Raw genomic sequence first — 19773 nt, forward strand, 5'->3', positions numbered from 1 at the left:
CTCTAATCCTAGTCGACCATTTATCTTTTACACCTCCTAATCTTATCCCTCCATTTCTTACAGTGTCTTCTAGATAAGGAGATACTTCTTTCATTATCAATGCTCCCCAACCATTCTAGCATTCAAACTTTCATATGCGATCCAACTATCAACCACATTTTCGTTCTTTGTTGAGCTCTTGTGCACACATAAAATCTGAGAGCAAATATATCAAGCAAGATCAATGGAGATAGGAAGAATGGAGATTCAAACCCTAGTGCACATGTGATGGTATAATCTTTTTGATTTTGTTGATTTGCATTGTCTTAGGTAATCTTCATATGTTATGGTGGATCTTTGTTGTTGTTAAGCTAGGGTTTCGTGGTTGAATCTATTTTAGTCTTTCAATATTGTTGTTCCATTTTTACCATAAACATTTTGCCACGCCCGGTGGGACATGGATTTTTGTTAGATCTATATTTTTTTGTGTAGGTTTTTCAACCCTATATTGTTGTTTTGTAAAACAATTTGGAGAATAACCTTGTGCAACTAGGGTTTTGGACACAAAATTAAGATCTTGAAGGGATTTGATCCAATTTCACAAACGGCTTGTAATTTTTGTATAAAATTTTGTTTCCAGGTTGGAGATAGTATCAAGAGCTCTCAATCCAAAATTCATAATTTTTGGAGTATATTTGAATTTATTATGAATTGTTTATGATTTTTCATAAAAAATAAATTTTGAGAGCAAATGAGCGAATTTTTCAGATTTTTTTACAGTTTCAGAAATTTTTCAGAATTCTACAGGGGGTCTATTTTTTGTGATTTAAATTTTGATGCAAAATATTTCATAAAAAATGGATTTTTAAAAATTAGGGTTTTTCATTATTTTAATCAGATCTCACAAATGGATTGGAAATTTTCATATATTTTTGTTTGTAGATCAAGAACTGTATCACAAGTGCTCAGTAAAAAATTTAGATTTTTTGGAGCATATTTGAATTTTCTATGAATTATTTATGTATTTTCATAAAAAAATAATTTTAAGAGAAAATGAGTGAATATTTTGGATTTGTTTATAGTTTTGGAATTCTCTCAGAATTATACACAGGATCTATTCTTTGTGATTTTAATTTTGATGCAAAATAATTCTTAAAAAAATAATATCTTTAAAAATTAGGGTTTTGCATTATTTTGATCATATCTCACAAACTGCTTGGAATTGTTTGCAAGAATTTTTTAATGTAGGTTTGGAATGCTATCAGGAGTTTCCAGTAAAAAATTCATATTTTTTGGATCAATCTTTCATTTTCTATGAATTTTTTATGATTTTTCAAAAAAAAAAAAATTTGAAGCAAATTAGCAAATTTTTTGGATTTTCTTACATTTCTAGAAATATCTTGAAATTTTACATGTGTTTTATTTTTTATAATGCAAAATAACTCATTGAAAATCAGATCTTTGAATTTGTCAAAAAACGCATTGTCGAAGGCCCCTATTTCTCAAAGTCTTTTGGATCTAAAATTTACCTAACTTGTGTGCTTGCATGAAGGGTATTATTTCAAAACTACTAATAATCTTGGAGCAGGAATTTTGGCAAAGATTTGATTTTAAAATTGCTTTCTTTGTCTTCTTAATCTAGCAAACACTTCAATTGGTGCACTAAAATTGAACCAGTGTCTTTTGTGTCTTGAGCAATAGGTTCTTTGTGTTTAATCTCTAGAGGGTCTACCTCCCCGTGTGGTCACTAAGACTACTAGTGAGGAGGGAATGACCCAAGTGGTAGCGAGGCAAATCCCCCTCTTTCGAACCACTATAAATAATTGTATCCATGGTGAAAGCCATGGGTAACGTGTGTTGATTAGTTCATACTGACACTATGTCTCCCCATAAACCCGTTTGATCAATAGTAGGATGTAACCCCTACTAGTTGGGAGCCTTCTGTATTTATAGAGATGAAAGTGTTGCATGTATGACCACACGAGAAGATGCCCTTACAAGCACCTTTTTGTTTTAAAAATTTCAAATCCTTCTAGTTGTTGGGGCAGGAGATTGGATCTCTGGAGCGGCCCACACACATACGGTTCTTAGTAGAGATACAAAGTTCGCCATAGGGAGTTTTCATGGGGACTGGTGCTTGGCTGCCCCGAAGAAGTGAGTGTCAAGGGTGGAGCCAATGGGGTCAAGCACCTAAGTATCTGCTTTGAATTGCGTAGCATCGGGGGAAACCCCATGTGGGATCAACAACTTTGTCCTGGCCAACCATAAGAATTGTGTTTGTCTTCTTTTAAACATTCAAACATTCAAGATCAAACATCAAAACATTGTTTTTTGTGTCTTCAAGTGTATGCAAAAACATTTATACATCAAACAACACACTTTCTTTTGAGTCATTTTGAGTCTAAACACTTAAAAACATTGAGTCCTCATCAACATTGTGTCCTCTTGTCACGAAAAATGGTCAAAAATTCAGATTTGGTCACAACAAACAACTTCACAAATTGGAAAAATTGCACTTAGATTCGGGAAATGCATCTATGTTTGTGTTATCATAAGCAAAATTGCATTCACAAAATTCTCATAAACGCGTATGTGCAGTGTCTAATCACGTCTGTGTTGGATAACCATGTCTGTGAAGGATATAGGAATGTCTGTGTTCAGTATTGAAAATATCTACAGTGCAGCAAACAAGAGCAATCAGTTTTAGAATTATTGAGCTTCCTAGGTTATTTCTTTGTGTTTTCATCTAGAAATCAACCTATTTCTAGGTCTCACAAAGTTCATCATTACTTTACACCTTGCATTACATTCACATTTGTCTAAACTTCAGTCAAAAGGTCACTTGCTTGTCCTCATCTTGCTTTGTCAACACGATACATACAACAACATTTTCCTAAGTGGTCCCTCATCAAGGTCTATCACCTTTGGGTCTCATTTGGTCTTACTTAGAGTCAAGGTCAACTTACCTCATCAAGAGATCTATCATCTCTTTGGAAGTCACACCTACTCTACTACATACATACTCGGTCTTACACTTTGGACATTGCAAGTACACCTCAGATTCATTTACATTGCATCCAACTCTTGGTCTTCCATACTCTTTCCATTTTCATCTAGTCTCACACATCTTGGTCAAGACCTAGTTCATGGTTGAAACCCGTTCCCAAAAATCTAGGAGAGAAGCTAAAGAGGCTCAAGAGTCTGCAAATATGAGTGGCTATGAGTACGACAATGATATCTTTTTCAATTCTGATCATACCACATTATCTGACATGGACATATATAGAAACATTCAAAATGTTGAGAACATGGATAATACAAACAACAATTATACACAAGATGACAATGTTGACAACATTTCAATACATTCAGCAGAGGTGGAGGAAACTATCATGGATCCCCATTTTAATAGATTGGTTGAAGAGATCATGAGAAGAGATAGAAAATATTTCCTACAAGTGATGGCACAAGGTGGAGCTAAAATACCTCATGTTTTTGACATGTCCCAAATAGTGGAAAATCGACCTACTCAAGAAAGTCAACTCAATATGGATCAAAGGAGACCTAATAGTGGAGGTTTCAAAAACCTGAGATCCCAAATACACATGATCAAGCTTATGATACTCATGAAAGAGCATCTCATGAACAACTCTGTCTACGTGGACCATTATGGAAGTCTTATGTGTTGGCAAATGCACACTTCAATGAGACATTGAAGGTGATTGAAGGTTTTGTCATTGACAATCCTATGTCACCGGCAAGGCAATCCACTGGCACCAGCAAAGTTAGATTCTACAGCGACACTCAGACCACTAGCACCAGCAGTGAAAGGAAGCATACCGACACAAAAGCCGACGGGAATTTTGTTGTTAATATATTTTGTTTATTATTGTAAAATCATTGTAAGCCGACTTGGCAAGTTGTAAAATGACTCTTATATAAGAGAGATCATTGTAGAACATTTTGAAAAAGATGGAGGAATGTAATTAGGCGAAATAAGGCAGACCTATTATGCAAATTATAGGTTAAGGGTTTATGTAAGAAGCAGAGCTATAAATTGGTACTGGATATGGCATAGTAGATGCTATTTTGAAGCAATACAAGACATTGGATTTATATAATCCATTTTGTAAGTCAATGAGACTTCCCATTTTGTAATTGAGCAGTGAGCTCTAGGCACTTGGCCTTCCTACATGTGCAGGCCCCTCTTGTAGCAGTAATATTCTCTTATTGGCCAGTAAGTGAATATTGTGGGTCACAAATCCCACCGAGGTTTTTCCCACACCGGGTTTCCTCGTTAAAATATTGTGTTATGGTGTGTTTTTCATGTGGTTGTTTTTATCTCTATTTAATGCATTACTTTCTGTTTACCGGTACACAGTATTAATATGTTCTACATGTTTTAAGTTAAGAAAATCTTATTATCAGTTAGATACTGATTCACCCCCCCCCCCTCTCAGTATCTGTGGGAATCCTAACAATTAGTATCAGAGATTGGTCCTCTATTTTCAGAAGCCTAACAGCTTGAGGAAGATCTTGACACCGATAGAGATGGAAAACTTGATGAAGCAACTTGAAGCAGCTCTCTCAGATTATGATGGAGAAAAATTGAAAAATATCAAACTTGAAGATGACCTAAAAGCAGCTCAGGATATTATTCAAGCACATCAAGAAAATCTTACTATTTCAAGAAACAAGAGAAGATAACTTTGTGAAAAGATGCAAAATGAGAATGATGAAAAAGAAACTCTTAGTGATCTAATGAATAAGCTGAAACAAGAAAACATGACAATAAAGAATGAGATGCAGGATATGACTATGAGATTTTGTAAAGAAATTGAAGATAGAAAGAAGAATGAAGAAGACTTGACTAGAAGACTGAATGATGTTGCAAATGAAAACACAAGTCTCGGTTATGAAAATGATATGTTGAAGACAAATCTAATGCATGCATAGAATCACTCAAATGAACTGATGAGGCAGAAAGAAGTCTTAGAAAGAGAACTAGATACTGCAAATCAGCATAAAGAGAAATTCAAGAAAAGCTCAGAAGAACTTGGTAACTTGCTGAAGAATCAAAAACCTAATGGTGACAATAATGGTCTTGGCTTTGAAACTGGCAAAAGCTCTGGTACTGCAAACACACAAGATCATAGAAAACAGGTAAGACAACCTATTGCTTATAAATTTAACGGAAAATGCTTTAACTGTAACAAGTATGGTCATAGAGAAAATCAATGTAGATCTAGAAATTATCAGAATACCAATGCACCCACCGGTCAATGTTCAAAATGCAACAAAATTGGTCATAACTCTGAGAATTGCAGAATGAATGTGAGATGTTATGTTTGTGGAAGATTTGGACACTTATCTAATCAATGCATAACACAAACCAGCATAGGCTATGGAAAGGTTATTCAGAGAAATAATGTGACTTGTTATGCATGTAACAAAATTGGGCATATTGCTAAATTTTGTAGAAGCAAGTCCTCACCGGTAGACAACAAAGGTTCTAGTTTGAAAGGAAAAGAAAAAGTTGAAGAAGTAATGCAGGAATTTTCAAAACAATGGATTAAGAAATCTGAATTGAATTTTGATAGGAATACTCCTCCACCAGCAGAAGAAAGTAACACTCCACCGGCAAGAGACTCTTCATCCAACTAAAGAAAATTTCTTTGAGGGTTTGGCAATCAAATGAGAAATATGCTATTATTCCCTCGGTTGATGGTAAGAAGTTGAAATTACTTCTATACCAGTAGATAAAGTTAAGTGATTACTTAACCGGCAAGCATTAAATGTGGTAGTTGGTAGATTGACATTATAAATTAGTGTTTTTGGCTCCATTTCACTTCACCGAGCATTCAAACATTCGAAGAGCGCGAAATTTCCAGAGCTAAGGCATTTCGAGCAAAGAGGCAAAGCATTTCAGCAATCAACTTTCCAAAGGCAAAAAAAAAGGTAATTATAATCATGGCATCCTCTTATGTACCTGAATTCATAGCAAACCCTACTGTAGTCGAGGTAATCAAGCACCCTAGGCCCGTTTTTCAGTTAGTTCTCAAAATAGCAAAGAAGGATGATAATGTTGGTGCTTTTTCTCAAATCCCCAAAGGAGTTGTTTTTGCAGAAGACCCTAGAATTTATATTCATTGCCAAATAGAAGAATTAGGAGATGAAGAAATTAAAAACATGTACAAGACTGTCATATGTGATGATTCTGGTAATGTGAAACCTGAACACAAAATTATTGAAACCCTAGGATTCACTGAAATCCTCAGCATTCCGGATTTCCCTAAGGAAGTTATTAGGATAGTATTGAGCAAGGTACATGGTGCAATCTTTTGGCTAGATTCGATTCATAAAATTACCAAGGAAGCTGTGAAAGTTGTAACAGGGTTACCTTCCACCGGTAACAGACCAGACAAGACAAAGGTCTCAAATGACCTATTAATGAACGTAACAGGTGCAACGTCCAACCAAAGGTCTTTAAGGGTGAATGATGTAGCTGACATAAATGTGAGATTCATTAGCATGATTCTAGGCTACAAAACAACACATGCAAACAGATTAAATTCAGTTTCCAGCTTATGCATAAAAAGTGATCATGATATGGTTAAAGATAATGTAAAAATTGATGTATGTGAATGGTTGAAGGATGAATTGATTGACAATCTGGGAAAGATCAAGAAGGATAAGAAAGGGACATTCAGATTTGGTAACTTACTTGTTTGCTCAATGCTACATATAACCAAACAGGTGCCCAGTATAGGTAATAAGAACCTTGGATTTGACATACTGGTAGGGAAACAGTTATCTGACTTATTGAACAATATGGGTGAAAACAAAGAGAACAATATCATTGAGTATTTTCTAGCATTGAAGGCCCGGATGAAAAATAGAGTCAAACTATCACAAGAAATTGTAAATAAATGCAAGGAAGAGATATGTTTTGTCATCAAGAAGGATGAGATATGGATGGAAGCAATTATCCCAAGAACAATTTGGGTTATTGAAATGGGTTATGAGACAGATGATCACATCATTGAAACATATGCAAAAGCCCTTCTGGAAGCACCAAATGAACCTAAGGAAGAGGTATTTGGCAGTGCTAAAACCATTGAAAATCAAATTCAATCCAAGAAGAGAGTGAAGAAAGTAGAAGCAATAGTGAGGAGAAGTTCAAGGCAGGCTAAGGCTATCAAAGAAGATGTATTGAAACAAACCGGTATCACTGAAGATGAGTTACAAGCACAACCACCAGAAACTCACCTTTCACCGGTAGCAACTTCTTCAGAGAGTGACATGCTAGCTGAATTTAAAAGAGTTGAAAGGAAAAGACAACCTTCACCGGTATCCACACCTTCGCCTAGAAGAACCAGACAAAAACAACAGGCAGTAAGGCACCAGGCCAAGAAGATAACCCCAAAGAATAAAAAGATAACACCAAAGAAAAGGACTCAACAAAATATTGCTCCGATTGACAAACTGCTAGATGAAATAACAGAGGAAGGACAACTGAAAAACATCAACAAATTATATGATTCACTATCAATTGATGACAAAGAAAAAGTTGAAAATAGTGTAATTCTACACTTGGATATCTACAAGAAATTTTTGATGCAAATTGTAGATGAAGTACCGGTAGAACTATTTAAGAGACTTGAAGCTAGAAGGCAAGTTGTTATAGAGCTTGACAAGAAAATAAAGATTGAGAAACTACTTGATGTTTATCCTGTTAACTCACCAAAGGAGATAGATGATATGATTTTAGAAGCTAACCGGACAGTATTCTCAACTGCACACCGACATGTAGCACTTATGGTTGGTAGAGTAAATGAGGTTGCAGAGGAAACTAAAAATGCATGGGATATATTCCTTGTTGAGAGGGAAAAATAGGAAGAATATGGAAACCCTAAACCAATCAAGGTATATCAGAAAGACAAGGATAAGGGTAAAGGAAAGGTTGGTGGACCTCCAAGCATAAAAATAAAAGATAACTTATCCCCACCAACTCTAAATACTCCACCGGTAACAACAACTGAAGATCAACCGGCTGATGAGAGTATGGATATATCACAGGAGGATACAAATCCTAATTCTGAGGTATTATATATAGTAGATGTTGATACTCAGAAGATCGACATTGTAGTAGACAAGGACACAACCGGTAAGACAGATATGACTAGTGAGCCACCGGTAACTAATAACGCAGATAACACTAAACGAAAATCAGTAGATAGTAACACAGAACAACAGACAGAACAACAAATAGAGCAACAAGCAGAGCAACAGGCTCCAGCACAGGAATAGGTTAATACAGAATCAATGCCACCGGCAACTACTGAGCAAGACAAACCCTTGTTTAAAGAAATGGAAACAAACAATGACCTACCAGAGGTCACTGCAAGCAAGGATATTGGTCCCACCAGCGGAATTCAAAGTATTGGCTCTTCAACTGTAGGATTTAAATCAACAAATGTAACTGAAGTTCTTTTAGATTCTCTAAAGAAAATAACAGATTGTAGTTCACAGGCATATAAAGCTATAGATGACACAATTCCAATTTTGAAGATGATAGCTCCAAAATGTAATGTAGATAATAAGGATTCTTTGAGTCAACTTGACACTTTGTCTAAGTATATTACCGACAACACAATGACAGTTGAACAAATAAAGAAGTGTACAAGGCAATTTGACACACTTCTACCGGAACTGTGCAGCACACTTAAGGAGTTCAAAACTTTGTACAGAGACACTTGTAAGGCAAACTTTTTGACGGTTGACATAGACAAGAAAATGAGCAAGATACAAGAGGAAATTAATAAGCTAGCTAACAATTTTATTAATTCATCTGATTCATTGTCAATTTTTGAGCAAAAGATAACAGATTTTGAGGAAGAGTTACTAAAGCTAGAAAGAGAAAAGGAGAAAATAAAAAGTAAGGCTAAGGATCTCAAATGGAGATTAAGTCCAAAGTTGGACTACCTCGCATGTTTAAGGAAAGAAATATCTGATGCATTAGTTCAAGGACAGAAAACACCGGCAGAGAAAATGCAACACCTCACCAGTACAGTTCAAAGAATAGAGGCAACAATAAAAGACAGTAAAAAGTTTCTTGAAAGCCTAAATTTGGTTTTGGCAGAACTCTTTTAGATTGTAACCAACCGGTTACAAGGTTGAGATAGGAAACTACACTCTATTGACACTTTGACAACCTTTGTCATTGATGCCAAAGGGGGAGTAGTGGTATGAGAAAAATCCAATAACTTAGGGATCATCTGCTCCGGGGGAGCACACATTTTTGGTAACAATTTTTTGATGCAATTCTGAATTTTTTTCATGAGTGTTGCCATCAATGCCAAAGGGGGAGATTGTTGGCAAATGCACACTCCAATGAGACATTGAAGGTGATTGATGGTTTTGTCATTGATGGCAACCTTACAATCCTATGTCACCGACAAGGCAATCCACCGGCACCAGCAAAGTTAGATTCTACACCGGCACTCAGACCACCGGCACCGGCAATGAAAGGAAGCATACCGGCACAGAAGCTGACAGGAATTTTGTTGTTAATATATTTTGTTTATTATTGTAAAATCATTGTAAGACGACTTGGCAAGTTGTAAAATGACTCTTATATAAGAGAGATCATTGTAGAACATTTTGAAAAAGATGGAAGAATGTAATTAGGTGAAATAAGGCAAACCCTATATGCGAATTATAGGTTAAGGGTTTATGTAAGAAGCAGAGCTATAAACCGGTACTGGATCTGGCATAGTAGATGCTATTTTGAAGTAGTACAAGACATTGAATTTATATAATCTATTTTGTAAGTCAATGAGACTTCCCATTTTGTAATTGAGCAGTGAGCTCTAGGCACTTGGCAATCCTGCATGTGCAGGCCCCTCTTGTAGCAGTAATATTCTCTTATTGGTCAGTAAGTGAATATTGTGGGTCACAAATCCCACCGAGGTTTTTCCCACACCGGGTTTCCTCGTTAAAATATTGTGTTATGGTGTGTTTTTCATGTGGTTGTTTTTATCTCTATTTAATGCATTACTTTCTGTACACAGTATTAATATGCTCTACATGTTTTAAGTTAAGAAAATCTTATTACCGGTTAGATACTGATTCACCCCCCCTTTCAGTATCTGTGGGAATCCTAACATTATGCAGATAAATACACTCAATTGCATACCAATGCTAAGGACCAACCTCCAAAATAATTGGATATCCAAAGGCATGCTCAAAATTTGGACACAAGAAAACCTTGTGTCAAATTTGGGGGCACCACACAAGAACAAACTCATGGCATACCTGTAGAATATGATATGCATGGACAAAGCCGATATTCCATTCCTCATTATGACTCTATACCAGGTGGTCCCTACACGTAGTATCATTATAGACCTCCTCCATATGAGCATGTTTATGACCAATACCATCCATATATGCAGTATCCTCCTCCTCCACCAAGTGGCTCAGCCATGGGATATGGTCCAAGAAGTCTGTCTCCACCCAAAAACAATTTGGAACAGCAGATAAAGGACTTACAAAAGAAGATGGAGGACATCAATACACCAAAACCAGCTTACACAATGAGAGATATATGTCCCTATCCATTTGATAAAAGCATTCCAATGCCTCCATTTCCTACACACTTCATAACACCAAAGTTTGATAAATATAGAGGCAAAGGGGATCCTAAGGCACATTTAAGACACTTTTTCACAGCTTGCATTCAGGTAGCAGTAGAAGAAACATACTTAATGAGATTGTTCCCACAAAGCTTAGATGAACAAGCTATGGAATGGTTCTCCCAACTTCCACCTAGAATTAAGCCATGGGGTGATCTAGCAGAAGCTTTCATACAACATTTCTCATATAACATAGAGATAGATATATCAGTTACCACTTTATGCAACACCGAACAAAAGGATGGGGGGTCATTTTCATCATTCTTACAAAGATGGAGAAATTTAGCCAGCAGATGCTCTTGTGAAATTCCACAAAAACAAATGGTAGAGATGTTTACACAAAATGTCAACAGAGAAATTGGTTATGAATTGAGGAAATCTTGTTTGTCCACTTTCAAGGATGTCATTGAGAAAGGCTTAGCAACAGAGAAGGTCTTAATTGAAAAAGGAATCATCAAGATATTCAAAGAAAATAAAGAGGATTTTAAAGGAAAGGACAAGCCACGATTTTGGAACAAGAACAAGAACACAATAAATGATGGCGTTGTTGATGCTAACACAGTGAGACCAAAAATCACTCTTTCAGGATCAAGTTCTTCTACAAGCAACCAAGTAAATACTCAGGCAACTTTAAAACCACGAAGGAAATACACCCCATTGGGAGAACCACTTGAGTCAGCTTTTAGGAAGCTAGTGGCAAACAAGATAATAATAATGCCAGACAATCCTCCATATGAACCAAAAGTCAAACCAATTGGTGGAATGACGATGAGTATTGCGAATATCACAAGAGAAAGGGACATAAAACAGGAAATTGCCATCGCTTGAAGAACATTATAAAGGATCTTATTGATAGAGGTGACATTGAGATCAAGGGGCATACATCTAATCAGGAACATGAGATGTTTAAGGAACCATTCCCTAAACATGACAAGGGAAAAGCCAAAGCCACAGATGAACAAGCTAACTATACCAAAGTGTCTTATGATTATGATTCAACCGTTAATCACATTTCGATGGACAACTATGTTTCTACTATTGTCATAAAGGACAAAACGCCTGAAAGTTCTACCCAAAGAACCAAAGTTGTCCTAAAAGGCATTAGACCTTCTTTTGAATCTAACTCCAAATGTAATGTCACAACTCGTCGAGGTAAGGTCACCTTGCAAGGTGCTCCATCTAAAACCACCATTTCCTCATCGGCCAAACCTAAGTACGACCTAGTAGAACAATTAGGGAAGACACTCGTGCTTATCTCAATCCTAGAACTGTTGTGTATCTCTTCTTTGCATAAAGCCATACTTGACAAAGTCCTAAGATAAATCTATGTCCCCACTGATCTGAACATGGACCAGTTCAATCCATGGTGGGATACCTTTCCATTCCACACTCCCTTACATTCACTGAAGCTGACGACGCCTCTGTAAGCCAACCACATAATGCACCTTTACACATTGAATCCTTCCTACACAAACACCAAATAAAATGAGTATTGATAGATGGAGGAGTCGGTCTCAATATATGTACATTGAATACTCTTAAGCAATTGGGATATTCTGAAAAAGTTGTGAATGCTACAAACAAAATTACCGTCAAGGCATATGATGACGAGGAGCGCTCATCCAAAGGCACAATCACCTTACCTCTCAAAGTTGGGCTAGTTACTAAGGATGTGGTTTGTCAAGTCCTTGATCTAGATCTCACATACAACATACTCTTGGGACACCCATGGATTCATGAAATGAGAGTTGTTCCCTCAAAATATCATCGATGTATCAAGTTCCCACACAATGGAGTTGAAGTGACCATCAAAGTTGATCCAAACCCATTCATATATTGCAACAATCTGCGACCTAGATCATAAATAACAATCTTAGTCAATCGAGAGGCTATTCCTTCATCAGCATATGTTGATCATGAATCATTAAAACCTTCTACATCAAAGCAAGCAAAGCTAAAAGAAAAAATCAAGCTTAAATACATGGGATGTGGTGAGTACATCTTTCATGTTGATCAACTCCCACTATCTCCTAAGGTATCCAGTCATCAGGAAAAATCTACAAACAATTTGCAATGCCAAGGAATTGGGTGTGAACCACCTAGTGTTGTGGCTACTAAGTCTGAATGCAAATCTCCTCTAGTGGTGCAAGCAGCTCTTGATATAAATAGTCCTAAGAGTGGTTACAGCGAAGAATCTATTGATTGTATCGCCAGCCCTCTTGAGAACTCACATAGTTACCATTTCATCCACTCATTCCATTTCCACTCCTCTCCTAGACTTGGATCAACACGAATCACAAAAGCCCTTACTCATTGGGGATAAAAAATCAAGCTATGAAAAGAAAAATCTAAAAGTCAAAAATAAAGAGAAGTCCTTTAGTCCAAATCAAAATCAAAACCTATTGGACTCTACAAAAATCAAAGTCAAGGATAAAAATCCTATGAAGAAACAAGAACAAGAGCTGATCTCCCCTAATATCAAAATAACTGGAGGCAAAAGTTCTAAAATTTCAAGTAAAAAAGCATACTTGTTGATCCTAAGTCTCCATCATGCCATGCTACTTTCACTTCTTTTCACAATCATAAGCCTTCATTCCTCATCCACTTGTTCCACACATCCATCCCCTTTTGGCGATACATCATGGACCTTTAATGGAGCTTCCTCGAAGGACTTTGTTATCAGGGATGCCCAAACTTCTTTAGGTGACACGCATACAGGCCTATGTTGTCCACACTCTAGTAATTCTATCTCAGTTCCTTTATCAAGGAAGACAGTCACTTGAACTACATATCATTCAATCAAGGAACGTTGAACCTACAATCATAAGGTTAAACCTCGCACATTTGAGGTGGGTGACTTAGTTCTCAAGGAAAATTTTAGAAATCAAAAAGACAGAGAAAAGAAAGGCAAGTTTGAACCGAATTGGCTTGGTCCTTATATCATCACAGCAATCTATGGATTCGATGCATATCAGCTTTCAACCCCAGATGGCGAACCTTTAGAAGATCCTATCAACAGCATGCACCTTCGCAGGTTTTACACATAGCTCTTTAGCATATCCTAATTCAAAAATACAAAATATATATATATATATATATATATATATATATATATATATATATCAAAAATACAAAAAAATCATAAAAATAAAAAATTGTTACTTGGTGAAAACCTGGCAAATAGGCGCCTTGTGACACAAAAACAAAATTTTGAAAAATCAAAAAAAGTAAAGAAAAATAAATTCGTCCAACAATGAAAACCACTTCAGTGGCACCCTGTGCAAGTACCATGGTGAAAACTAGGTTATTGACGTCATTTGTAGAGACATTGCTCCTCTCTCCTTCAGGATTCACTTTCATCATTTCACCTTTGCACACACTCACAGCCTATCCATTCATAATAAACTTACCCATTCCCATCATGGCTTGTTATTGATCTACCCAAGATTGGTTAGCCATTCATAATAAACCTCCCTTTTCACCCCTTTCAATCCATAATAAATCAACTCCTATATGTGGCTAAGGCAAATCCTAAGTCTAGTGATGGGTGTGGAACTAAGAGCATCGCACATTCTGAGAAGTACGGTTACTTCTTGTTTTCTTCAGTCTATCCACACACAATCCACAATAAAGCAACACTTGCATCACAGATCCGCAATAAAGTATCAATTTCATGGATTTGGTTAGTTTTATATGAGACACAAGTAGCAATGGGCTTCAACAAATCAAATTTTTCAACAGACTCAGACAACATTATGGTTCAGTGTTATTTATCCTTTTGTGAACGAAAACATCATGACCGCAATCAAATAGACTTATACAAGTGACAAGAGACACTAAACTTGAGGACTACAGTGGATGTTGGTGTCAAGTCTTAGTTTTCTTTTGATTTTATCTTTTTGGTAACATGTCTTATAGCTTTTCCGAGATGTTTCTGACTAGAGATTCTATCTTCAGGATGTCTTTGACTAGAAAGGCGAGGATGGGACATGTTCACCTATTATTTTGTTGTTTGTGGATTGTCTCTTAGTAATGCTATGACTTGTCCAAGGATATGAGGACGTTGTGAGTCTAGTGTGAATTGGGGCATTCCTTGTTTGCGACTGTCTGATCTCCGTGCAAACGGGTACAATGACTTTTTGGGTCAAATATATACCTCGATTGTCATAACCCATTTGTCATAATAAAGCTCCGTGATGATAATAGCACAAGAAGCTCTTTCACTTCCATATCTTCTATCTTTCATCCCCCTTTCTTGATTGACCTCAATCGTCCTTCTTGAATCTATGTAGCCTGCTATCACATGACTAAGTATAATGACACACCAAAAATATTTGCATTTCATGTAGTTTGCACCTGCATTACCACATATTAGTGTTTCATACATATAGATATCACAATTGTACCATGTCCTTCACATAACACATGTTAGCACATTTTACATTCTCATCATGTAAATAGTTACTTGCATTATCATATTCATCTGCATTTCATACATTCACATTTGCATATGCATAACATATAAAACATAAAAGAACAAAAAAAAATATTGCATTTCATCGTGTACATATTTGCATTCATATCATAAGCATCATATAGCAACATGCATCACATAGATGCAACATCACATAGGTACACATGCATATAGTTTCCACAAGGATGAATCATCTTATATATATATATATATATATATATATATATATATATATATATATATATATATATATATATCAAAAAATCATAAGTGTCATGATACAATGATGTCAAAATACATATGGCTACACAATCACCCGAAGGTGTCTACATCATCATTCAAAATGGTACAAAATTGATACATAGGGAGCCCTTTAAGGCTATGATGAACTCCCTCCCTCGGAACCAGCTGGCCTCGATGGAGTCTGAGCCCTGGAAGTCCCCGCCCCAAGATCATCTCTCCTGCCCCCTCTATCTGGTGGTGGAGGAGGACCCATGACCCCACCACTAGACGCATGTCTCCTGTCTCTCCCTCCAGTGGTCATCGTAGTCTGTAATGGTCTCCGGAAGCTCCTAGCTCGTTGATCTGGTAGCACCACTCTATCTCCTCTCCTGTCTGTAGAGCATAGGCGTATCTGGCTCATGTGTCCTTTGTTGCCTGTCTACCTGCACTCAATGTTGTCTCAGCCTCTGTGTAGCGTTGAATAGCTTGATCCCTCTCTCGCTCAGTGTCCCTCAATTGTCTCCTGAGCCTAGCCCCGTCCCTCTCCAAATCCTGGATCTCATCTACCTGTCCCTGGAAGATCTCCCTCAAGGATAGTAGTTCATCCTCCTCCTTTCCTCCCACCTCCCCCTGTCCCTGTGGCTGCTCTTGTGGCTGTCCTTGTCCATGTCCTGCCCTCATCTTCAGTCATGTATCTTGGAACACTCGTCTCAATGTATCCTTGTCTCCCTCTCGATCGTAAGGAACCAACTCCCCATCGATTGGTATCCGCAGCATCCTGTACACATCCTCTAAGGTGATTGTCATCTCACCCATCAGTAAATGAAAAGTACATGTCTTTGAGTGCCATCTCTCAGCTAATGCAGTCAGCAATCTCATGTTCGCCCGAAACTCAGGCATATACATAATATATCGTAATCTCGTGGCCTCAACTACTCCTCTATTCTCCAATATCAACTGTGGTCGTAATCCCTGAGTCGAAGGGTATCTCTCTTGTAACTCCGGCATAGGTAAGTCCTCTTGCAGCCAAGCAAATCAACTTTGTCAATCCTAGTAGTACTCCTTGTTCATCACAAAGTGTTGTTTCCTTTTATCCTAGTACTTGTATATATCATATGGCACTCTATCCTAGTAGTACTCCTTGTTCATCACAAAGTGTTGCTTTTATCTTATCTTTTAGGGCACCTACTTGAGTGTAACCTTTTGAGTAGCTTATCCAATTGACAACGTATGTTCTATCACAGAATTGTCAATTTGAGCCTCATCCAATTGACAACGTATGTTCTATCACAGAATTATCAATTTCTTTGGTACTCTTTGTTCATCACAAAGTGTCTCGCTCTATCCTATCCTAGGGTCTCTATTTGAGTGTATCTTCTTGAGTAGTTTCCTTATTGGCAACATATGTTCTATCACATAATTGTCAATCTTAGCCCTATCTGTTATCCTAGTCTTCCCTAGAGGACCTGTTTGAGTGTATCCTCTCAGCGACTTATCCAATCAACGGCATATGTTTATCACAGAACTGTCGATTCGACCTTGAAGACATAAACGCGCATTCATGACACAAACGTATTTGCATACTTCACAAACGTGCCTAGATTACACAAATGTGCCTTTTGTTTTGCATAGACGTGCCTAACCTACCTAGACGCGTCTGGCACCAACGCAGACACGTCTTCCCGTCTTTTAACCCGCTTGACAATTTATACGACATACCTAATGCACATTTATTGACCTACCTAGCGTGCATTTATGACAACAATTAATGCACCAAGGTACAAAGAGGTTTTGTGGTACTCACTGGCTCTCTTGCATCTGCTAGCCTCTGATATCGACAAATGCGATCGAATATGTGCACCAATGTCATCACTGTTGACTGTTGACTGTTGACTGCTTTCTGCTCTCTCTGCACTTTGATCTCTTAGATGTGTGGATGACAATGAGGATGTTTTCCCTCGTAGTCTATCTTATAGACTACCCTAGCCCTAGTCTCTCGTGTCAGTCTTCTTTATCTCGTGACTCTGTTACTCTATCTTATCTTGTCAGTCTTTTCTAGCCTTTCTTTTTTATCGAGAGATTGCGTGCGATTTTTTTAGACATTTTCATCCAATCTCTCGAGGGGGCATATCATTCCCGTCTTGGAGCAATTTTGCATCAGTTCATTTTATCTTCTTTGAAACAACGCGACAAGTTGCATTGTCTCGAAGAGGGGCAAAATGTAGACACCTAAAATTGCCATGTCTAATTAAATAAATATTTTTATATATTTAATTATTTTAGCCTAATCCTTCTATTAATTAAACAAATCTTTATTTATTTAATCAATTCATTTATCCTATTCTAAATCTTTTCTCATTTAAATAAATATTTTTTATTTATTTAAATTGACATTTTCCTAAATTAAATAAATATCTTATTTATTTAATTGATCTCATTTCTTCTATTAATTAATTAAATCTTTATTTATTTAATTAATTCATTAGTCTTTTCTACCTATGACACATGTCATTCATCTCTTAATTCCTACACTACCTACCCTCTTATTATTTTCTTATTTCTTTTACCTACCCTCTAATCCTAACCGACTATTTACCTTTTACACCTCCTAATCTTATCCCTCCATTTCTTACAATGTCTTCTATATAAGAAGATACTTCTTTCATTATCAATGATCCCCAAGCATTCTAGCATTCGAACTTTCATATGTGATCAAGCTATCAACCAAATTTTCGTTCTTTGTTGAGCTCTTATGCACACATAAAATCTGAGAACAAATATATCAAGCAAAATCAATGGAGATAAAAAGAATGGAGATTCAAACCCTAATGGACATGTGATGATATAATCTTTGTGATTTGGTTGATTTGCATTGTCTTAGGTAATCTTCATATGTTATGGTGGATCGCTGTTGTTGTTAAGCTAGAGTTTTGTGGTTGAATTTATTTTAGTCTTTCAATATTGTTGTTCTATTTTTACCATAAACACCACTCAACAACATTAGTGTATTGTTGTTGTTACTACTAGTGTCCCCTTCTTGTTCTTGCATAGGCAACAAGGTATGCTTGATACTGTCCTCCTCAAAAGTGTAGGTGTTATCTCTTCCATTATGTACTGATTTCTTGTCAAATTACCAAAGTCCACCAACCTGAAATTCAACAAGAGTTTGTTCATCTACCAATAATTGGTGCCCTTCATGTAGTCAAGAAACTCTATAAGGAGAAGGATGTTTAATTTTCTTAAGGTCTAACTTCTCTACCATCTCCTTAGCCACAATATTATCCATACTACCACTATCAATGATTAATTTGCAGAACTTACATTTTGCCTTGCACTTGGTTTTAAATAGAGCTCTTCTTTGAACTGATTCTTCACTTTCTCGAGGTGTCTTCAACAACATTATTTTGAACAGCAATGATTATCCCGATTTTGATTCTTTATGATGGATGGGTGACCCCACACTCTCTTGGTATGCTTGCACAATTTGATTGCTCCTTTCAAACTTTGTATACCCTCCTCGTAAAGATTCGGGACATTGCCAACTTTTGTGGCCAACATATTCATTACATTTGAAACATTTACCAGCAAATCCTCTACCCCTTCCTTGAAAACCTCCTCTTACATATGATCCCTCCCTTATTTTAACAGCCTCCCCTTTCAATATTTGTTGTTCCACTAGAAATACCAACCCCGTCTTCTTGATGGTGTTGTTGTCCTCTTCCTCTAAATCCTCTTCCTCTCTTCTTGTTGGTTTTGCTTCCTCAATAGTTTCTCTCTTGCCTTGATGGCAAGTTGATAAGCCTCTTCAAGCGTCCTAGGGGATACAAGACTCAACTCATCTTGCAAACTATACTTCAAACCATTCAAGTACCTTGCTACTTTCTCCATGTCCTCTTCACTATGCCCTAACCAAATCACTAGCTTGTAAAACTCTTTGCTATAATCTTTTACCGACATATCATTTTGCTTTAGGTTTTGCACTCTTGAAAAGATTAATTTGATACTCTCCCGAAACGAACTTAGCCTTCAAATTTGCAACCATTTGATCCCAAGAAGCAATTTTCTCTTTATTCTTCTTCCGCCTTTTTTATTAAACATAATCCCACCACATAGTTGTGTGGCCTCTAAGTCTAGTACAAGCAAATTTGACCTTCCTTTTTTCTACAACTCCATATTCAAAATATTTGTCAAGGTCATCGATCCAATCAATGAGTTATTCACCATTCAAACTCCTCAAATATGTAGGGACCTCAATTTTTGGTTTGGCTCCCACACTCATTATTGTTCTCAACAATCTCTCTTCAAATCCCTCTGGTTCTGCCAAAACATCTTTACCAACAGCGCAAGGTTCCTCTTCATCTTCAACCTCACTAACATCATCAACTGTTACTCTTCTTCGTT

The sequence above is a fragment of the Cryptomeria japonica genome, chromosome 1 (genome assembly GCF_030272615.1).
Source record: "Cryptomeria japonica chromosome 1, Sugi_1.0, whole genome shotgun sequence".
Taxonomy (NCBI): domain Eukaryota; kingdom Viridiplantae; phylum Streptophyta; class Pinopsida; order Cupressales; family Cupressaceae; genus Cryptomeria; species Cryptomeria japonica.